The following is a 23,711-nucleotide window of genomic DNA, read 5'->3' as shown; positions in this document are numbered from 1 at the left end:
AGATAGATCCAGCTCAAGGACCGGAAGAAGGCCGGCAGCGGCCAAGGTACTTAAGGGGTTTATGGACCAAATGGGGGGAGTGGATCCATTGCGATTTCTTAGACCTAGGGCTAGGGAGTTTTCCTTCTTCTCCCATGTCCATAAAGTGTACTCCCGGATAGATTTTTTTGTTTTGGGAAGGTCGTTGATCTCTAGGGTGGAAGAAGCTGAGTACTCAGCCATAGCGGTTTCAGATCATGCCCCACATTGGGTGGACCTGGAATTAGGAGAGGAAAGGGAGCAGAGAACACTCTGGCGATTAGATGTTGGACTGATGGCGGATGAGGGAGTGTGTCTAAGAGTGCGGGGGTGTATTGAGAGATACCTGGAGGTCAATGACGACAGCGAGGTCCCTGTGGGAGTGGTATGGGAAGCACTAAAAGCGGTGGTCAGAGGAGAGCTGATCTCCATTGGGGCCCACAAAAGGAAAACAGAGGCCAAGGAAAGGGAAAGATTACTGGGGGAGATTTTAAGGGTGGATAGGGAATTTGCAGAGACCCCGGAGGAGGAATTGTACAGGGAGAGGAGACGACTCCAGACGGAATTTGACCTTCTGACCACCAGAAAGGCGGAGGTACTGTGGAGGAAGGCACAAGGGAGGAGGTATGAATATGGGGAAAAGGCGAGTCGCCTGTTGGCTCATCAATTGCGAAAGAGGGCAGCAGCGAGGGAGATAGGAGGAATTAGAGACGAAAGGGGAGACACGGTGCGAAGGGCAGGAAAGATAAATGAGGTGTTCAAGACCTTCTATGAGGAACTGTATAGGTCTCAACCCCCAGAGGGAGAGGAGGGGATGCGGCAGTTCCTGGACCAATTGAGGTTCCCGAAAGTGGAGGAGCGGGGGGTGGTAGGCCTGGGGGCACCGATTGGGGTGGACGAGGTTATTAAGGGACTGGGAAGCATGCAAGCAGGGAAGGCCCCAGGACCAGACGGGTTCCCGGTGGAGTATTACAGAAAATATGTGGACTTGTTGGCCCCGTTGATGGTGAGGACATTCAATGAGGCCAGGAAAGGGGGACTCTACCCCCGACGATGTCGGAGGCGACGATATCGTTAATTTTGAAGAGGGATAAAGATCCGTTGCAGTGCGGGTCCTATAGACCCATTTCATTATTGAACGTGGACGCCAAATTGTTGGCAAAGGTACTGGCATCGAGGATAGAGGACTGTGTCCCGGGGGTGGTGCACGAAGACCAGACAGGGTTCGTAAAAGGGAGACAACTGAATGTTAACGTGCGACGACTATTAGGGGTGATAATGATGCCCCCAGTGGAGGGGGAGGCAGAGATAGTGGCGGCAATGGACGCAGAGAAGGCATTTGATAGGGTGGAGTGGGAGTATTTATGGGAAGTGTTAAGGAGGTTTGGGTTTGGGAACGGGTTTATTAGCTGGGTTAGACTTCTTTATGGGGCTCCAACGGCAAGCGTAGTTACAGGTCGACATAGATCGGAGTATTTCCCACTATATAGGGGAACAAGACAGGGATGCCCGCTGTCTCCATTGTTGTTCGCGTTGGCAATTGAACCTCTGGCCATGGCGTTGAGAGACTCCAGGAAATGGAGAGGGGTGATTAGAGGGGGAGAAGAACACCGAGTCTCGTTATACGCGGATGACCTATTGTTATACGTGTCGGACCCAGCGGGGGGGATGATAGAGGTTATGCGAATTTTGAGGGGGTTCGGGGATTTCTCGGGGTATAGGCTAAACATGGGGAAGAGTGAATTATTTGTGATACATCCAGGGGATCAGAGTAGAGAGATAGAACGCTTGCCTCTAAGGAAAGTGGAAAGAAACTTCCGATACCTGGGGATTCAGATCGCTAGGAGCTGGGGAACCTTGCACAGACTTAATCTGACACGGTTGGTAGAACAAATGGAGGAGGACTTCAAGAGGTGGGACATGCAGCCTCTATCGCTGGCGGGCAGGGTGCAAGCAATTAAGATGATGGCCCTCCCGAGGTTCTTATTTGTATTTCAATGTCTCCCTATACTAATCACCAAGTCCTTTTTTAATAAAATAGACAGGAGCATCACGAGCTTCGTGTGGGCAGGGAAAGTTCCGAGAGTAAGGAGGGGGTTCCTTCAGCGTAGTAGGGACAGAGGAGGATTGGCACTACCGAACTTGGGCGATTACTATTGGGCCGCCAATGTGGCAATGATACGTAAATGGATGATTGAGGGTGAGGGAGCGGCGTGGAAAAGACTGGAGAGAAAGTCCTGTAAAGGGACGAGTTTAGAGGCGCTGGTGACGGCGCCGCTACCGATCTCACCTAAAAAGTTTACCACGAACCCGGTGGTGGTGGCAACATTGAATATCTGGGGACATTGGAGGCGACAGAGAGGGGTGCGGGGAGCCCTGGTGGGGTCCCCAATCAGGAACAACCATAGGTTCGCCCCAGGAAGAATGGATGGAGGATTTCAGAGCTGGTACCAGTTGGGAATTAGGAGGATGGGAGATTTATTTATAGATGGGTCTTTTGCGAGCTTGGGAGCATTGGAGGAAAAGTATAAGTTGCCCCGGGGAAATTTCTTGAGATATATGCAGGTGAGGGCGTTTACTAGACAACAGGTGAGGGAATTTCCGTTGCTCCCGACACAGGGGATACAGGACAGGGTGCTTTCAGGGGTGTGGGTCGGAGAGGGCAAGGTGTCAGAGATTTACCGAGAGATGAGGGAAGAGGGGGAGGAGTCGGTGGGCGAACTAAAAGGAAAGTGGGAAGAAGAACTAGGGGAGGAGATAGAGGAGGGTATGTGGGCTGATGCCCTAAGCAGGGTAAATTCCTCTTCCTCATGCGCCAGGCTTAGCCTGATTCAATTTAAGGTGCTACATAGAGCACACATAACGGGAGCAAGATTGAGCAGGTTCTTTGGAGTGGAGGACAAATGTGGGAGGTGTGGCGGGAGCCCGGCAAACCACGCACATATGTTTTGGGCATGCCCGGCACTGGAAGGGTATTGGAAGGGAGTGACGGGAGTGATTTCGCGGGTGGTGAAGGCCCGGGTCAAACCAGGCTGGGGGTTAGCTCTATTTGGAGTTGCGGAAGAGCCGGGAGTGCAGGAGGCGAAAGAGGCCGACGTTGTGGCCTTTGCGTCCCTAGTAGCCCGGCGCAGGATCCTACTCATGTGGAAGGAGGCGAAACCCCCCGGACTGGAGGCCTGGGTAAATGATATGGCGGGGTTCATTAAACTGGAGCAGATAAAGTTTGCCCTGAGAGGATCGGCTCAAGGGTTCACCAGGCGGTGGCAGCCATTTCTCGACTACCTAGGGGAACGTAAGAGGGAAGACAGATGACCAGCAGCAGCAACCCAGGGGGAAGGCGGGGGGGGGGGGGGGGGGGGGGGGGTTTAGTTTAGTTTAGGTCAAAGATAAAGGGGTTTTGTTACTTGTGTATTGTTAAAACTTTCTGTATTGTTATTGTTGCGTTTGCTTTGTAAGAGGGGAAAAATTGTTGTTTGGGAAAAAAATTTCAATAAAACATATTTATAAAAAAAAAGGATGTCCATCAAATATCAAAGTAACATTACATTAATCCCCGGATAAGATTTGCTAGGTTCAGAACTGGTTTGAAGTCAATCTAATGGGTCTCCCTAATGAATCTGGAGATTCAGGTTTGGGTTCTGATATTTATAATGAATGTTGAGGTTATATAAAAGTAAGGGTACCGTGGAAGATATTCATTTATTCAAATCATAGACCATCCCTAAATAGTTATCTATGTTTGGTGAATGGACCTCCTATTATAATGAGGGTTCCCGTTCAATTTTTAAGAAAGGCTTTTTTGATTTTATTCCTGAAACTGGACTTGATGTTACGGTCATGTTGGTCGATGTTGCTGAAGTTACTGTGTTCAGCAAGACAACAAAACCTGGGGCAGGGTGTTTCATTTATCTGTTTTGTGGTTTTGCTCATCAGAGCTAGTATTGTAGCTTACGTCCGAGTGTCACATCAAGAAGCAAATCGTACCAATTTTTTTTCTTATCAGTAACATTGCATTGTTGTGAAGGGAGTCAATCATGTTATGTTTGCAAGCTAGTTTTGATCCCTGTTAGAATGTTTTACTGTGAGTTTACTGTCACGACACTTTGGGTTAGTGCGCACTCAATTCCAGCCCCAGTTGACCCAGGTTCGCAACACAAGTGAAATTAGATTTTATATATATAGCCGAGGCCCTTGGTTGAACCCAATGAACTGCAGACATCAGGGGCTGGATTCTCCGCCCCACATTTCTGTTTCACCCCGCTGGCGGGATGCTCCATTATGCCGGCTGGTCAATGGGGTTTCCCGTTGTGGGGCTGCCCCACGCCGTCGGGAAACCCCCAGGCTGCCGGCAAAACGGAGCAACCAGCCGGCAGAGAATCCAGTCCCAGGTTTGTAACTTTGAAATACAAGTAACCTTTTACGATGTAAAGTGTTATAATTAAATGGTTAAAAAAATGGAATTGACTATCGACTACCCCTTTCTCAAATCCCCTTTCCTAACTCACCCCACTCTCTACATGCACACACACAAGCGCGCACACATGTGGACACACACGCGCACACACATGTGGACACACACGCGCACACACAGGAAAGTGGTGGATAATAGAAATAGATGGATAGGGATCCTGATGTACTGGGATGACTTCTGGTCAATGTCTTTCTGAAGTTCAGGCTTTTGTTTTGGTGCTTTCTTCCTTCTAGGCTTGAAATTATTTTCTCTAGCAAGGTTGTCTACCTTCTCTGCAGCCTCTGCATTATTTCAGGTTCACAGAAAGGATGTGCCAGGCAATCACATTTTTCTGGACAGTAGAGCAGTTCTTTCACTTCAGAAAGCAGGAGAGAGACAGAGAGAGGGTAAGGAAGAGGGAGGGTTTCTTTCACTTCCAAGGTCTGAACACATCTTGCTCTGTTCTCTCAGAAAGCATCACGCAGGGACCAAACACTGACCGCTGTCAGGCAGGACACTGCCCCTGGTCAACCGGCTGGTTGCTAGTTAGCCAATTGAACCGACTACCTCCAAAACTGGTTCCTAAGATCCACTCAGTGCTGAGAAGTCTGGCTTCTCCTCTCCCATATACAAAACCTGGGAACACAGTGTCCTGGCAAGCAGGCTGTTTCAACTTTGAGTCTTCGGTTTAAAGGCACATCCTGATTATGGGTCCACAGACCAAAATAATAAAATAACATAAAAGAAATGGGAACAAAGGAAATAAACAGGAAAGGCTCTTATAATAACCAAAGTAACTTTAAAACTAATATCCCTGTATGAATTCCATATTATTATTCCGTTACACACGGAGGCTGTGGCCACCAGCGGCGCAAAGGGATTGATGATAAAGGTATCTGCATACCGAACCCTTCTATCGTTTCACCTCACCCCCATACCACTATTTCTTTGGCTTAGAAGTTACTGATGGGAAACATGCACATCTTCTTTTCTCCGGTTTCCCACCATAGCACAATCCTTGCCCTTTTTCATTTCAGGTTCCCAAGATTTGGAACTTTCCCAGTGATGCACTATCAATTACGACGAGACGAGAGTAGAGAGTAATCGAGACTTTATTACACAGAGATGTGTGGCCTTCTGCAGCTGCTGCCGAAATGGCTGCAGCTCGGAGAGCACACACATTTATACTCCGCCTACTGGGCGGAGCCAGCAGACAGGGATCTGCCCCCGTACCTGTAGTACAGGGGCCTTCCCGTAATACCCTTGTATGCGGTATATACAATACAACAGTGGTGACTACCTGTTAAAAAAAGAGTCCAGCAGAGGTGGTGGAAAACCATTTACATTCAGGTGTTTCACATTTTAAGGAAAAGTTTACAAATTCAGACGATCAGGCGCCTTGATCCGTCATTGCGATTGCGCAGTTCTGGTGGCGATTTCGGCTCGGTCGTCGGTGACTCCGGGAGCGTGTCGACCTCATCTTCATCCCCGGGTGGGACCAAGGGGAGGACGGATCGTCCCGGAGCGGGGGCTGCGGTGTGGTGCGCTGGGGGGAGGGAGGGTGGCGCCGGGGCAGGGGGGGGGGGCAGCTGGTGCCAGGTCCCTGAGGAAGACTGTGTCTTGGCGGCTGTCGGGGTATGCTACGTAGGCGTACTGCGGGTTCAGGTGAAGTAGCTGTACCCTCTCAACCAATGGGTCCACCTTGTGTAGCCGCACGTGCTTGCGGAGGAGGACGGGCCCTGGAGCTGCCAGCCACGTTGGGAGCGAAACCCCGGTGGAATTCCTGGGGAAGGTAAAGAGACGCTCATGGGGAGTTTTGTTAGTCGTAGTGCAAAGGAGCAACTGAATGGAGTGAAAGGCGTCGGGGAGGACCTCCTGCCAGCGGAAGTCCAGGAGATGTCTGGACCGTAGGGCCAGCTGGACGGCCTTCCAGACCGTCCAATTCTCCCACTCCACCTGCCCGTTTCCCCGGGGGTTGTAGCTGGTTGTCCTGCTCGAGGCAATGCCCCTGATGAGCAGGTACTGACGCAGTTCATCGCTCATAAATGAGGATCCCCGGTCGCTGTGGACGTAAGTGGGGAAACCGAACAGATCGAAGATGGTGTTGAGGGCTTTGATAACGGTGGCAGACATCATATCGGGGCATGGGACGGCGAAGTGGAATCTGGAATATTCGTCGACGACATTAAGAAAGTACGTGTTTCGGTCGGTGGAGGGGAGGGGCCCTTTGAAGTCCACACTGAGGCGTTCAAAGGGACGGGAGGCCTTCACCAGGTGCGCTCGGTCTGGCCGGTAGAAGTGCGGTTTACACTCCGCGCAGACCTGGCAGTCTCTGGTGATAGCCCTGACTTCCTCGATGGAGTAGGGCAGATTACGGGCCTTTATGAAGTGATAAAAGCAGGTGACCCCTGGGTGACAGAGATCGTCGTGCAGGGTCCGGAGTCGGTCCACTTGTGCGTTGGCACAAGTACCTCGGGATAGGGCATCGGGGGACTCGTTGAGCTTACCGGGGCGATACAAAGTCTCATAATTGAAGGTGGAGAGCTCGATCCTCCACCTCAAGATCTTATCATTTTTGACCTTACCCTGCTGTGTTGTTGTTGAACATGAAGGCAACCAACCGTTGGTCAGTGAGGAGAGTGAATCTCCTGCCGGCCAGATAATGCCCCCAATGCCGCACAGCTTCAACGATAGCTTGGGCCGCCTTTTCGACGGAGGAGTGCCGAATTTCGGAGGCATGGAGGGTGCAGGAAAAGAATGCCACGGGCCTGCCTGCCTGGTTGAGGGGGGCAGCCAGAGCGACTTCTGATGCATCGCTCTCGACTTGGAAGGGGAGCGTCTCGTTGACCGTGTGCATCACGGCCATGGCGATGTCGGCCTTGACACGGTTGAAGGCCTGGTGAGCCTCAGCCACCAGGGGGAAAACGGTGGAGTGAATGAGTGGGCGGGCCTTGTTCGCTTAGTTCGGGACCCACTGTGCATAGTACGAGAAGAAGTCCAGGCATCGTTTGAGGGCCTTGGGGCAGTGGGGAAGGGGGAGTTCCATGAGGTGGCGCATGCGATCGGCGTCAGGCCCTCGCACTCCGTTCTGGACCACATAGCCGAGGATGGCTAATCGGTTTGTGCTGAACACACACTTCTCCTTGTTGTAGGTTAGGTTGAGGAGTTTAGCAGTGTGGAGGAATTTGGAAAGGTGAGCGCCGTGGTCCTGCTGGTCATGGCTGCAGATGGTGACGTTATCCAGGTACGGGAAGGTGGCCCGCAGTCCGTACCGGTCAACCATTCGGTCCATCTCCCATGCAGTTCTGGTCGCCACATTACCAGAAGGATGTGGATGCTTTAGAGAGGGTGCAGAGGAGGTTCACCAGGATGTTGCCTGGTATGGAGGGTGTTAGCTATGAAGAAAGGTTGAGTAGATTAGGATTGTTTTCGTTGGAAAGACGGAGGTTGAGAGGGGAACTGATTGAGGTCTACAAAATTAAGAGAGGTATGGACAGGGTGGATAGCAACAAGTTTTTTCCAAGAGTGGGGGTGTCAATTACAAGGGGTCACGATTTCAAGGTGAGAGGGGGAAAGTTTAAGGGAGATGTGTGTGGAACATTTTTTACGCAGGGGGTGGTGGGTGCCTGGAACGCTTTGCCAGCGGAGGTGGTAGAGGCAGGCACAATAGCGTCATTTAAGATGCATCTAGACAGATATATGAACGGGCGGGGAACAGAGGGTTGTAGATCCTTGGAAAATAGAAGACAGGTTTAGATAAAGGATCTGGATCGGCGCAGGCTGGGAGGGCCGAAGGGCCTGTTCCTGTGCTGTAATTTATTTTGTTTTAAGGAAGTGGGAAAGGTGGCCGTCCGCTTCAAACGCGGTGTACGGGCGGTCCGCCTTGCGAATGGGGAGCTGGTGGTAGGCAGATTTTAGGTCCACTGTCGAGAAGACCCGGTACTGTGCAATCTGATTGACCATATCAGATATGCGTGGGAGGCGGTACGCGTCGAGCTGTGTTTACCGATTGATGATCGGACTGTTGTCAACGACCATCCTGTTTTTCTCACCAGTTTTCACAACTACCACTTGGGCTCTCCATGAACTGTTGCTGGCCTCGATAATACCTTCCCGTAGCAGCCGCTGGACCTCAGACCGCATGAAGGTCCTGTCCTGGGCGCTGTATCGTCTGCTCCTGGTGGCGACGAGTTTGCAATCCAGGGTGAGGTTTGCAAACAAAGAAGGCGGGTTGACCTTAAGGGTCGTGAGACTGCAGACAGTGAGGGGTGGTAGGGGCCCGCCAAATTTCAGGGTTAGGCTCTGGAGGTCCAGGCCGAGTAGCAAGGCAGCGCAGAGGTCGGGGAGGACGTAGAGCTGGAAGCCGCTGAACTCTACGCACTGGATTGTGAGGGCGGCAGTGCAGTACCCCCAGATCGCCATAGAGTGGGATCCGGAGGCCAGGGTGATTTTCTGTTAATGGGGTGTACTGTGGGGGAGCAGCGCCTTACCGTATCGGGGTGGATGAAGCTCTCAGTGCTCCCGGAGTCCAGAAGGCAGGATATCTTGTGCCCGTCGACCTTCACTGTCGTCGACGCGGTCACGAGGTTGTGCGGTCGGGACTGGTCGATCGTGATGGAGGCGAGACGCGGCTGGTCGGCGGCGGTTGCAGGCGATGAGCGGCCCGATGAGGTGGCCGACGAGCAGGGGTCCTGAGGCGGGGAAGATGGCGGCGCCCACAGGCTGCATGTGTTGTGAGGCAAGCAAGATGGTGGCGACCACGGGCCGCACGTGGTCTGAGGCGAGGAAGATGGCGGCGCCCATGGGTCGCATGTGGGGTGTGCAGGGACAATAGCGGTGATCGAGCGAGTCTGGCACACAGCAGCAAAATGTCCTTTCTTCCCGCAGGCCTTGCAGAGCGCACTCCGCGCCGGGCAGCGCTGCCGGGGTGTTTTGTCTGTCCGCAGAAGTAGCACTTGGGTCCCCTGGGGTTGGTTGGCTGCTGCGCGGCGCAGGCCTGGGGTTGGCTGGGGGCGGTCACTGATGGGGTCCATGATGGGTGTTCGCTGGTGGGGTCCACGATGCCCAGGAGGGTTGGGCCGTGCGGTCGGGGGCATACACCTGTACATTGCGTGAGGCGACTGTGAGCGAGATTTCTTGGTCGCCGCGAGGTCGAGGGCTGCCCCTTCAAGAGGCGCTGGCGGATGTAGGCCGACCCAAGCCCGTAACAAATGCAGCTCTAACTCAGGTCAGAATGTTCAACGGCCGAAACGGGCTGGCAATCGCAGTCTCTCACCACGGCGTGCAGCACGCCAGAAACCTTCCACAGACTCACCGGGGAATTGATGCCGCGTGGACAGGAGGTGCCTGGCGTAGATTTTGTTGGTCTGCTGAGTGTAGTCCACCTTCAGTGACGCCATGGCCTCACGTAGGTCGGCACGTCCCAGATGAGGGGAAAGATATCGGAGCTCAGCCGCATGTAAAGGATCTGGAGCTTCTGTGCCTCTGAGGGTGGTTCTGTCGCAGATCCGATGTATGCTTCAAAGCAAGCTAGCCAATGTGCGAAGGCCGACTTGGCGTTGTCTGCCTGAGGGTGCAGCTGCAGGCGATCAGGCTTGATGCGGAGATCCATCGTTGTAAAATCTCTGCGTAATAAATTGATGCGCTATCAATTACGACGAGACGAGAGTAGAGTGTAATCGAGGCTTTATTACACAGAGGTGTGTAGCCTCCCACAGCTGCTGCCGAAATGGCTGCAGCTCGGAGATCCCACACAATTATACTCTGCCTATTGGGCGGAGCCAGCAGGCAGGGATCTACCCCTGTACCTGTAGTCCAGGGGCCTTACCGTAATACCCCTCGTATGCGGTATATACAATACAACAGTGGTGACTACCACACCCAGGAAATGAAGAAACAAAACAGTGAAGACGAAGAGACACAGTGTGTATACTTTAGAGGTAGAAAAGAGCTGGGAACTGTGTATGGTGAGACACTGGGCACAGGTTCACAGGAGCCCCAGGGTGAGCTGGGGAAAGTTTTGTGTAGGCCACTGAAGGACGAGGTCACATAATAGTTCTGTTGCAGAGGAGTCAGATGATGACTTTGGGGGTCCAGGCTACAGAAGAAGGTTGATGATGGGTTTGGTGCAGTGGATAATCTGTCAGAAAGTCTGCTTTCACTGTCAAGGAGCTTGGACGAGTCCAAAAGCAACTTAGCGTAGAGCTGTGTGCAAGCCTCGGAGTCCAACCCCTCCAGCATGGAATTGTTGAAACACATCATGAAGAAATTCCTGCTGGCTAATGGTACAGCTTCCACTGCAGCGAAAACAGCTTCCATCAAAATCTCTGGATGCCATTGTTTAAAGGGGCTTCTAGGGCATCACACAACAGTCCATCAATCTGGTCTGTTAAAGATGGTCAGCAATGCTAATTTCCACAGGACAATGGCTGTGGCTCCACCGAGCACGAATTTGCCTTCCTTTCTCAGGTTGTCAGCAGTCCTGTCTCAGCCCTGCCACTCTGCTAGCCAGCCCCAGGCCATGGTGAGCTTAGTGAGATCACCCTTCATTAAGTTTCCTCAATTAAATGCGGAACTGTGGCTGAGGCTACTGGCGTTGCTCATTTATTTGTTTCATTAATAGAGCCTGAGCAGAAAGGGGCTGACAACATTGTAGCTTTCTTTCATCTTCCTGTTCCTCCACTTCCTGTTGCACTTTCTCCTCCACCACTTCCTACTCCTCGTCTTCCTGTTCCTCAACTTCATGCCGGATAGGTGGTGACAAAGGATGTTCTCTCAATGTCCACACACCGCAGGGCTCTGCAAACCTGGAGATCTGCTCAGCGGAGTACTACAGGGCTCTTCAAGAGCAGTCCAAACAAAGGAGGCTTTGCTTAACAATACCGATGGTACATTCTATTATGTTCCTGTGTCAGCTGAGTGAGTGAGTTCCTGACTGGAGTCTTGAGCCATTGTAATCAGTGAACAACCCTTGTTGCCCAATAGCCAGCAGCATTCGATTGCATTGGCAAGTGAAGTGTTGCAGAATGAAGGAATCATGACTGTTGTCAGGAAATGCAACATTCAACTACATGATAGCCACAACTAGCTGGAGTTGAACCCCTTGCAAATGGCTAAATTCAGACAAGGCATACACCCACGGTAATGTGGATTCAGTCGGGGGAGGCGGTGGCTTAGTGGCATTATCACTGGACTAGTAATCCAGAGATCACAGCTGATCTTTGGTTTCAACTCCTTTTTCTCATCTGCTCTTCCCTTGATTCTCTGAGACACCAAAGATCTGTCTACCCCAGCTTTAAATATGCTCAACAATGAAGCGTCCACAACCCTCTGGGGTAAAGAATTCCAAAGATTCACAATCTTTTGAGTGAAGAAATTTCTCCTTCACTCAGTCCTAAATGATCACCCCCATATCTCAAGACTGTGCCTCTGTGTTCTAGATTCCACAGCCAGAGAAATAACCTATCCAGCCCCTTCAGAATCTTGGACGTTTGAATGAAATCATAGAATCATAGAATTTACAATGCAGGAGGAGGCCATTCGACCCATCAAGACTGCACCGGCCTTGGAAAGAGCACCCTACTTAAGCCTACACCTCCACCCTATCCCTGTAACCCAGTAACCCCAGCTTATCTTTTTGGACACTAAGGGCAATTTAGCATGGCCAATCAACCGAACCTGCACATCCCTGGACTTGTGGGAGAAAACAGGAGCACCCGGAGAAAACCGACGCAGACACGGGGAGAACGTGCAGACTCCGCACAGAGAGTGACCCAAGCCGCGAATCGAACCTGGGACCCTGGAGCTGTGAAGCAACAGTGCTAACCACTGTGCTAACGTGTCACCCTCACCTCTCATTCTTCTAAACTCCAGAGAATATAGAATAGAATAATAGAATAATCGCTTATTGTCACAAGTAGGCTTCAATGAAGTTACTGTGAAAAGCCCCTAGTTGCCACATTCCAGCGCCTGTTCGGGGAGGCCGGTACGGGAATTGAACCCGCGCTGCTGTCATTGTTCTACATTGCAAGCCAGCTATTTAGCCTACTGTGCTAAACCAGCCCCTAGCCCCAATTTATGCAATCTCTCATCATAGGACAATCCTCTCATCCCAGGGACCAATCTAGTGTACATTACTGTACTGCCTCCAATACATGTATATTCTTCCATAAATATAGGAACCAAAACTGCAGCCAGTATTCCAGGTTTGGTCTCACCAAACCCTGTGAAATTGTAGCAAGATTTCTTTATTCCCGTACTCCAATCCTCTTGCAATAAAGGCCGACATACAATTTGCTTTCGTTGTTGTTTGATGTACCTCAACATGAACGTCGAATTTGCAATGTTCACGCTTTTTAGAACATTATTCTTGCTTTCTATTCTTGTGACTGAAGTAAATAACCTCGCAGTTCCCCACATTCTAGTCGACCTGCCACCTGACTGTCCACTCACTTAACGCATCCATATCTCTTTGGGTCCTCTTAGCAGTTTATATTCTCACCAACTTTGTATATACAGAGCCTGAGTGACCTCCCTTGTGCAGCAGCCTTCTGCAAACTGAAAGATCTTGCTCATATTGCCAGAAACAGCCGGAAGGATCCAGACCCACAAAAAACTTAGGAGCCACTTACTTACACACTGACAGCCGACGGCAATGTGATCCCTACTCTGCTTTGAGGTTGCTGCTGTGGTTGCAGAAGTTGCCTGAGTTCAGTCAGGACATTGTTAGTGAAGCAAATGTGTCTCAAGTATCGGTCCTTGCTGAAGTTGAGGTAAAAGAATTGCTCCCTCAAGGCCCTCGGTGGATTTGGCTTCGAAAACGGCAGCGCTGGTGTCAAATCTGTGACATCACAATCTTTATTTGTACGCTGATTGTGATTGTGAGTAGTAGGTGTGTGCGCGCTCAAACCCATCCACCAAGTTGTCCTGTCAGAAGTGTGCGCACACATCTTGCACACCACTTTCCAGCATTAGGAGTCGCTGCAGCGCCCAAAAACAGGTGCTCATAGTCCAGTTTCTCCCCGAGTGCACTTAACACAGTAACGCATCCCAAAGCACCTCACAGAAGCATTATCAAATAAAATTTGACACTGAGCCACATTTAGAAGATGATCAGATACAAAGGCATTGATGCGTTTGTTACTAGTCTCACACTTAAATCCAGCAGATTGATTTGATATGTAGGTTTCAAAAGCCATAACAAATTAATGGGTAAAATTCAATCATGTCCAAAGTACTGCTGAGAGTTCCAGTGTATATTTCTCTGGCACTGAAGCAGAGTGGAGCTGAGTAAGCTTTGCTGGCATTGCGACAGGCTAAGCTCACCTCATTAAGTATGAACAGCGAGCTCCTGGCAAGGATCAAGCTCATCATCAGAAAGGAGCTAATTACTAGTGACAGGTGGCTGCAGCTCTTAAAGGAGATTTTATTTTAACGGGAATAGAACATAGAACAATACAGCGCAGTACAGGCCCTTCGGCCCACGATGTTGCACCAAAACAAAAGCCATCTAACCTACACTATGCCATTATCATCCATATGTTTATCCAATAAACTTTTAAATGCCCTCAATGTTGGCGAGTTCACTACTGTAGCAGGTAGGGCATTCCACGGCCTCACTGCTCTTTGCGTAAAGAACCTACCTCTGACCTCTGTCCTATATCTATTACCCCTCAGTTTAAAGTTATGTCCCCTCGTGCCAGCCATTTCCATCCGCGGGAGAAGGCTCTCACTGTCCACCCTATCCAACCCCTTGATCATTTTGTATGCCTCTATTAAGTCTCCTCTTAACCTTCTTCTCTCCAACGAAAACAACCTCAAGTCCATCAGCCTTTCCTCATAAGATTTTCCCTCCATACCAGGCAACATCCTGGTAAATCTCCTCTGCACCCGCTCCAAAGCCTCCACGTCCTTCCTATAATGCGGTGACCAGAACTGTACGCAATACTTCAAATGCGGCCGTACCAGAGTTCTGTACAGCTGCAACATGACCTCCCAACTCCAGAACTCAATCCCTCTACCAATAAAGGCCAACACTCCATAGGCCTTCTTCACAACCCTATCAACCTGGGTGGCAACTTTCAGGGATCTATGTACATGGACACCTAGATCCCTCTGCTCATCCACACTTTCAAGAACTTTACCATTAGCCAAATATTCCGCATTCCTGTTATTCCTTCCAAAGTGAATCACCTCACACTTCTCTACATTAAACTCCATTTGCCACCTCTCTGCCCAGCTCTGCAGCTTATCTATATCCCTCTGTAACCTGCTACATCCTTCCACACTATCGACAACACCACCAACTTTAGTATCGTCTGCAAATTTACTCACCCACCCTTCTGCGCCTTCCTCTAGGTCATTGATAAAAATGACAAACAGCAACGGCCCCAGAACAGATCCTTGTGGTACTCCACTTGTGACTGTACTCCATTCTGAACATTTCCCATTAACCACCACCCTCGGTCTTCTTTCAGCTAGCCAATTTCTGATCCACATCTCTAAATCACCCTCAATCCCCAGCCTCCGTATTTTCTGCAATAGCCTACCGTGGGGAACCTTATCAAACGCTTTGCTGAAATCCATATACACCACATCAACTGCTCTACCCTCATCGACCTGTTCAGTCACCTTCTCAAAGAACTCAATAAGGTTTGTGAGGCATGACCTACCCTTCACAAAGCCATGCTGACTATCCCTGATCATATTATTCCTATCTAGATGATTATAAATCTTGTCTCTTATAATCCCCTCCAAGACTTTACCCACTACAGACGTGAGGCTCACCGGTCTATAGTTGCCGGGGTTGTCTCTGCTCCCCTTTTTGAACAAAGGGGCCACATTTGCTGTCCTCCAGTCCTCTGGCACTATTCCTGTAGCCAATGATGACATAAAAATCAAAGCCAAAGGTCCAGCAATCTCTTCCCTGGCCTCCCAGAGAATCCTAGGATAAATCCCATCAGGTCCCGGGGACTTATCTATTTTCAGCCTGTCCAGAATTGCCAACACCTCTTCCCTACGTACCTCAATGCCATCTATTCTATTAGCCTGGGGCTCAGCATTCTCCTCCACAACATTATCTTTTTTCCTGAGTGAATACTGACGAAAAATATTCATTTAGTATCTCGCCTATCTCTTCAGACTCCACACACAATTTCCCATCCCTGTCTTTGACTGGTCCTACTCTTTCCCTAGTCATTCGCTTATTCCTGACATACCTATAGAAAGCTTTTGGGTTTTCCTTGATCCTTCCTGCCAAATACTTCTCATGTCCCCTCCTTGCTCGTCTTAGCTCTCTCTTTAGATCCTTCCTCGCTACCTTGTAACTCTCCATCGCCCCAACCGAAACTTCACACCTCATCTTCACATAGGCCTCCTTCTTCCTCTTAACAAGAGATTCCACTTCCTTGGTAAACCACGGTTCCCTCGCTCGACGCCTTCCTCCCTGCCTGATCGGTACATACTTATCAAGAACACGCAGTAGCTGATCCTTGAACAAGCCCCACTTATCCAGTGTGCCCAACACTTGCAGCCTACTTCTTCTCCACCTTATCCCCCCCAAGTCACGTCTAATGGCATCATAATTGCCCTTCCCCCAGCTATAACTCTTGCCCTGCGGTGTATACTTATCCCTTTCCATCATTAACGTAAACGTCACCGAATTGTGGTCACTGTCCCCAAAGTGCTCTCCTACCTCCAAATCCAACACCTGGCCTGGTTCATTACCCAAAACCAAATTCAACGTGGCCTCGCCTCTTGTTGGCCTGTCAACATATTGTTTCAGGAAACCCTCCTGCACACACTGTACAAAAAACGACCCATCTATTGTACTCGAACTATATCTTTTCCAGTCAATATTTGGAAAGTTAAAGTCTCCCATAATAACTACCCTGTTACTTTCGCTCTTATCCAGAATCATCTTCGCCATCCTTTCCTCTACATCCCTAGAACTATTAGGAGGCCTATAAAAAACTCCCAACAGGGTGACCTCTCCTTTCCTGTTTCTAACTTCAGCCCATACTACCTCGGAAGAAGAGTCCCCATCTAGCATCCTCTCCGCCACCGTAATACTGCTCTTGACTAGCAGCGCCACACCTCCCCCTCTTTTGCCTCCTTCTCTGAGCTTACTAAAACACCTAAACCCCGGAACCTGCAACATCCATTCCTGTCCCTGCTCTATCCATGTCTCTGAAATGGCCACAACATCGAAGTCCCAGGTACCAACCCATGCTGCCAGTTCCCCTACCTTGTTTCGTATACTCCTGGCATTGAAGTAGACACACTTCAAACCACCTACCTGAACACTGGCCCCCTCCTGCAACGTCAAATCTGTGCTCCTGACCTCTATACTCTCATTCTCCCTTACCCTAAAACTACAATCCAGGTTCCCATACCCCTGCTGCATTAGTTTAAACCCCCCCAAAGAGCACTAACAAATCTCCCCCCCAGGATATTTGTGCCCCTCGGGTTCAGATGTAGACCATCCTGTCTGTAGAGGTCCCACCTTCCCCAGAAAGAGCCCCAGTTATCCAGAAATCTGAATCCCTCCCGCCTGCACCATCCCTGTAGCCACGTGTTTAAATGCTCTCTCTCCCTATTCCTCACCTCACTATCACGTGGCACGGGCAACAACCCAGAGATAACAACTCTGTTTGTTCTAGTTCTGAGCTTCTATCCTAGCTCCCTGAAAGCCTGCCCGACATCCTTGTCCCCTTTCCTACCTATGTCGTTAGTGCCAATGTGGACCACGACTTGGGGCTGCTCCCCCTCCCCCCTAAGGACCCGGAAAACACGATCCGAGACATCACGTACCCTTGCACCTGGGAGGCAACATACCAAACGCGAGTCTCTCACGCTCCCACAAAATCTCCTATCTGTGCCCCTGACTATAGAGTCCCCAATTACTAATGCTCTGCTCCTCTCCCCCCTTCCCTTCTGAGCAACAGGGACAGACTCCGTGCCAGAGGCCCGTACCCCATGGCTTACCCCTGGTAAGTCCCCCCCCCCACAAGTATCCAAAGCGGTATACTTGTTTCTCAGGGGAACGACCGCAGGGGATCCCTGCACTGACTGCTTTTTCCCAGTCCCTCTTACAGTTACCCATCTATCTCCAATCTTTGGTGTAACTAATTCCCTGAAGCTGCTATCTATGACCCCCTTCTGCCTCCCGAATGATCCGAAGTTCTTCCAACACCAGCTCCAGTTCCCTAACTCGGTCTTGGAGTGTTTGAATCTGGATCGCTGACACAAACTGAGAAACTGAATATAGAAGAAATCCGGAAATAACAACAGTTGGTATCAGTAAAAAGTCAACAACCCAAATAACCCAACATGTTAATTAATAACCCACAGGACAAACTCCCTGTCGCCTCTTCAGTTTTGGATTGGATCCTCCGAGCAGGCGGCCTAGAAAATTTGAACATGTGTGGTGTCACCAGGGGCTGTGTGCTGGAAGGACAATACTATCCTCCAATTTCTGGACAAGAACTTTCCCTATCAAGATGACCACAGGAAGTCACATGGCAAACTGATGAGGAATCTGTGCAGTGAGGATGGGCCATGCAGCCTGATCAGACTATACAAGCAGAGTACAGAGTGTTGCTCGAAAAGGAGCCGACTCACTGAATGAGAGGAGGTTGCCTTGAAGAGAGGAGGGACTGTTTGTATGCAGCAATCTGTGTAAAAGTTTGGCTCAAGGAAGAGTTAGGTATTTAATTCCTTTTGTTTCTGTTTTGAGGAGTATCTGAAGACCTGTGAATAAACTTTCACCGTTATATATATATTTTTTTTAATTTCCCAATTATTTTTTTTTCAATTTAAGGGCAATGTAGCGTGGCCAATCTACCTAACCTGCACATCCTGGTGGGGGTGAAACCCACGCAGACACGGGGAGAATGTGCAAACTCCACAAGGACAATGACCTGGGGCCAGGAATCAAACCTGGGACCTTGGTGCCGTAGGCAGCAGTGCAAACCACTGCGCCACTGTGCCACCCTCTCACCGTTATACTGTATCTGGACAATTGTGAGTTATTGAACTGAGAGGGGCCGACTCTACCTATTGCAATCCCCATCCCCTGGTGACATCACACATGTTAAGGGAGGACGAAATGTTTTCCGTTAATAAATGACTAAAACAAAACAAACACAGACAAGCATATACAGTCACATAACAACACCTTGCATTTATGTAGGACCTTCACACATTTCACAGGAGAATGGGAAAACACATGCTGACACTGAGCCACATGAGGGGTCTTTGAGGCGGATGACCAAATTTTGGTTAAGAGTTGTAATGTGTGTCCTAAAGGATGAAAGAGAGGTAGAGAGGTTCAGGGAGGGAATTCCAAAGTCCAGGGCCAGGCAACTGAAGGCAAAACTGCCCACGGTGCAGCGATTTAAAAACAGGGATGCTCCAGAGTCAGAATTAGTGGAGATATCTCGGAGAGTTGTGAGACTGGAAGAGATTACAGAGATGGGACGAGGCCATGTATTTGAAAACGAGGATGAGAATTTTAAAATTAAAATTGAGATGCTGCTAAATCGAAGCCAATGTAGGTTAACAAGCACGGGAGTGATGAGTGAACAGGACTGAGTGCGAGTTAATACATGGGCAACAGAGTTTTGCATGACTTAAAATTTACAGAGGGTAAAAACATGGGAGGCCAGACAGGTGTAGATTGGAATAGTCAAATCTGGAGGTAACAAAGGCATGAATGAAGGTTTCAGCAGGAGACTAGCTGAGGCAGAGTCACAGTCAGGCAGAGGTGGAAAAGCTGGCAGGAATATGTTGTTGGAGGCTTACCTCAGCATTTAATATGTAACCAAGGTTGCAAACAGTCTGGTACAGCCTCAGACAGTAGCCGGTGAGAGGGATGAGTCGTTAGCCAGGGAACCAAGTTTATGGCGAGGTCCAAAGACAATGGCTTCAGTTTTCCCAATGTTTACTTGGAGGAAATTTCTGCTGATCCGGTGCTGGATATCAGACATCTAGCTTGACAGTTTGAAGACCGTGGAAGGGTCGAGAGAGGTGGTGGTGAGGTCGAGTTGGGCATCGCCAATGTTCATGTGGAAACTGGTGCTGTGGATACAATTAGGCTGTAGATTAGTCAGGTAGACAGACAGGCATTTAGATGGGCACCTATGACAGATAGACAGGAATCAAAACCACAAAGCACAGGTTGAACTGATGACAAGTTAAAAAATGTTTTTTTTAAAACATGGTGCTAAAATGTTCCTTGAAAACAGGAATTTTTGGCACACTGACAAAATGACGTAAGCACTTTTGAATGGTGTTATTTTCAAATTTAGCACCATATCATTGCATTTTAAAAGTGTTAAACTGACTCAACCTCTGCATAGGAATTCAAATCGTAGAAAAACTAATCTTTTGTGCCATTCTGAATGGATTAACCCTTCAAGGACGAAACGTGCTCTCAATTTTCTGCAGCCTATTGACATGCTGTGCTCTTCCTTCGACACTGACCTCCTGCGTATCGCAACCTCACTATGCTCTACCAGCAACAGCAGAGTCAAGTATCACTTACCTTCTCTCAAATGTAGGCCTTGCAGTTTACTAGGTTGTATGGGTGGAGGAGATTACAGAGATAGGAAGACACAAAGTTTGTGAATAGTCTATTGCAGGCAGTTGCCTGCGAGCGGGATGGAGTCAGTAGTGAGCGAATAGAGTTTGTGGCAGGGGCCAAGGACATTGACATTGGTCTTCCCAATATTTAGTGAGATGAAAATTCTGCTCGACCAGAGCTGGTTGACTGAGAAGTGGTCCGACAGTTTAAAACATGCAAAGATATGAAATAGGAGCTGAAGTAGGCCACTCGGCCCATCGAACCTGCTCCATCATTCAATAAAATCATGGTTTTAAGTTCCACATTCCTCTCTAACCTTGATAACCTTTGATTCCCTCACCTAACAAGAATCTATCTACTTAAGCCTTAAAAATATCTAGTGGCCCCGCCTCCACCTCCTTCTGAAGCAGTGTTCCAAAGTTGCAAAACCCACCGAGAAAAATTATCCATCAGCGCGATTTAATGGAAACATTTTTCAGTGTTATTTTGGGCGAGTTTGACGGGGTGTTCTTGCCTGCTTTTTCAATGAAATCCGCACTGGGATTTACCCACACTTAGGGCGCAATTTAATGAAAAATTTCTACATGTGGTAGCGAGCGGAAACCGTCGCAAGCTTCCCGATGCTCAGCCCGACGAGGCAGTCACCACTATAGAATGTTAATTGGACCACTTATTGAGATCCCATGGGCTTCACACTGCAAATGACAGTCCCGCTGGCTGATTCTCTGGGACCGCGCACGCCAGCCCCCGCTAACAAAGGAGATCAGCATTTAAACCAAGCCTCCACAGCCAACCCCTCGCAGCTCGCAGCCATGCCACTGAGGAAACCAGCCCCACAATTCAGGGATGCCGACCTGGGCAGACAGTTGGACGTGGTTAAAATCAGACGGGATACCATGTTCCCCTGAGGGTCTCGGAGGGTTAGTCACAGGGGAGCCAGTGCCACCTGGGTGGAAGTGGCAGTGACCATCACAGAAGGGGGTCCCTGGTCACCGGACCCCAGACACCCACACGTAACATTACCTGGACTGCATGCTCGTCCCCTCCCCAGTCGCTAAAATATCCCTAGTGCTGGGGCTCAGCACCTAGGTGCTCGGATGTTGGCCACAGCGTCCGTGGTGTTGCTTCCTGCACTGCTCAGACACAGTGTCCAGGCATCGCGGTCTGATTGGGATGTTGGGCAATAACTCTCATATGCTACATGGCCCGCCCACCCACGGGAATCTACTTGGGAGCTGTGAGGTGCGGCAGCTTCACATTTTTGAAAAAGTGTACTAATCAGTGGCCGTGTGACCACTTGCCTGGGAGACGGTTAATACCAGAGGACGAGTTAGGGGGTTGCTCCTGTTAATTGTATAGAGATTATTAGTGATTAATGGATTCTCGCCACACTACAGCGGGTTCCAGATTTCAGCAACAGGAGTGGGCAGGTTAGATCACAAACCGATTGGCGCCTGGCGCGGTTCTCGTTTTTGGCTTCTCCTGCGATCTAACAGCCTCGTTGCACAATCGCTTAAGCGCCACGTGGCGATTAAATCACACCCATAGTCATTTCTTTGGGCCTTGGGGAGTTTCTCTCCAGTTTAGCCCACATTTAGAAATGTTTTCATCAATGGGGAGTTGAACTTGCTGGTGAGTTTGAAAGTGCGCTCCGGTCTCCAAGTGAGCTTGAGGGTCGTCCCCCTCCCAACTAAGGGGCAATGTCACCCCCCCCCCCCACATGCTTATTACTCCCCCCCCCCGCCCACATGCTTATTACTCTCCCCCCCCCCCCATCTCCCTTTCATGGGCATGGCCCCACTCAGGCCATGGCCCTCGACAGTGCCACCCTGGCAGTGACCCTATCGGGTGCCATAAGGACCACCCAGGGGTTTCCAATGACCTGGGAGACCCCCCAGGTGCTGTAACACCTGGTCCACGTATGTGTGGACCAGTGCTAAATGGTGCCATGGCGGGTCTTCCAGGCGTTGGGCATTCGTTCCCAGGCCTCAGGAAATTTGGGTGGTGACATATTTAAATAACCCTAATGACTCATTTAAATATGTATAAATAGATCTCGCCCAGCGAAGGTGAGATCCAGATTGCGACGTCTTGCGAGATCTCATGAGGTGTTCTGAGCAGATCTCAAGAGAGGCCTCTCGCAAGATTTAACGGCCTGGTCACGTCACCAAGTCGGGCGCGATGAGGCCATTTGATCGCACCCTTCATCTCGGTTTTAAAAGACCAACCATTAATTTTAATAGTCGAGTTCTGGACTTTCCCACAAGAGGAAACATCCTTTCAACGTCCACCTTGTCAAGACCGTTCTCAAGTCACCCCTCACTGTCCCAAACTCCAGTGATAACAAACCCAGCCTGTCCAACCTATCCTCATAGACAACCTGATCATTCATAGATTATCATAGAATTTACAGTGCAGAAGGAGGCCATTCGGCCCATCGAGTCTGCACCGGCTCTTGGAAAGAGCACCCTAACCAAGGTCAACACCTCCACCCTATCCCCATAACCCAGTAACTCCACCCAACACTAAGGGCAATTTTGGACACTAAGGGCAATTTTATCATGGCCAATCCACCTAACCTGCACATCTTTGGACTGTGGGAGGAAACCGGAGCACCCGGAGGAAATCCACGCACACACGAGGAGGATGTGCAGACTCCGCACAGACAGTGACCCAAGCCAGAATCGAACCTGGGACCCTGGAGCTGTGAAGCAATTGGGCTATCCACAATGCTACCGTGCTGCCCGGTATCATTCCAGGTATCAATCTCATCTGAACCACCTCCAGCGCATTTACATCCTTCCTTAAACAAGAGATGCTGAATAGTTTGTTCAAAGAGCCAGCACATACAAAGGATCAAATAGCCTCCTGCGTTTCCAGGATATAACCAAATAAAAATGTGACAGATTTTGCATTATCTATTGTTGCTGTCCCCAAATATCTTCTTGACTGAAGTGAATCACAGCACGCACAGGCAATAGTAAATATAGGTTACAACAAAGGGAGCAGCTGTCACACACCACAAACAAACTGAGCAGTTTGGGTCACATGGACAAGGCAGAAAGCAATGTACAGTTCTACAAACAATACTGGAAACCTTGCTGGCCCTCTTTGGTGCAGGTGGATGTGACATCTCCAAGCAAGGCAATAGGAATCTTTCAGGCAAGGACGAAATCTGGGATGTCCTCTCTGGTCTGCCACTATTCTCCTGACCGAATTACTGCCGGGAAGTTGAAATCTCAGCCCCAAATACTTTAAAGTGGATTTTAAAGTGAAGAATGCAGGCACTATGTGCAATGATTTAGAGAGGGAGTAGCAGAGACTGAATCTGAGATGATTGAAGACTCTGTCACTGTTAGTAATGGGAGAGTGCGGTAGCATTGTGGATAGCACAATTGCTTCACAGCTCCAGGGTCCCAGGTTCGATTCCGGCTTGGGTCACTGTCTGTGCGGAGTCTGCACACCCTCCCCATGTGTGCGTGGGTTTTCTCCGGGTGCTCCGGTTTCCTCCCACAGTCCAAAGATGTGCAGGTTAGGTGGTTTGGCCATGATAAATTGCCCTTAGTGTCCAAAATTGCCCTTAGTGTTGGGTGGGGTTACTGGGTTATGAGGATAGGGTGGAGGTGTGGAACTTGGGTAGGGGGCTCTTTCCAAGAGCTG

At 49.7% G+C, this 23,711-nt stretch overlaps 1 protein-coding gene across 3 annotated transcripts in view; it reads right to left on the bottom strand.

The window, feature by feature from the left end:
• Window positions 1-23,711, bottom strand: part of card11 (caspase recruitment domain family, member 11) — a 367,235-nt gene that overhangs the window by 221,647 nt on the left and 121,877 nt on the right. For all 3 annotated transcript variants that reach the window (XM_072480962.1, XM_072480964.1, XM_072480963.1), the window contains exon 2: window positions 19,271-19,546. The gene's annotated coding sequence lies outside the window, so the exon portion shown is untranslated. The remainder of the gene's footprint in view (window positions 1-19,270; window positions 19,547-23,711) is intronic.

The sequence above is a fragment of the Scyliorhinus torazame genome, chromosome 17, assembly GCF_047496885.1.
Source record: "Scyliorhinus torazame isolate Kashiwa2021f chromosome 17, sScyTor2.1, whole genome shotgun sequence".
Classification (NCBI taxonomy): domain Eukaryota; kingdom Metazoa; phylum Chordata; class Chondrichthyes; order Carcharhiniformes; family Scyliorhinidae; genus Scyliorhinus; species Scyliorhinus torazame.
This window is presented reverse-complemented; position numbering and strand designations above follow the sequence as displayed.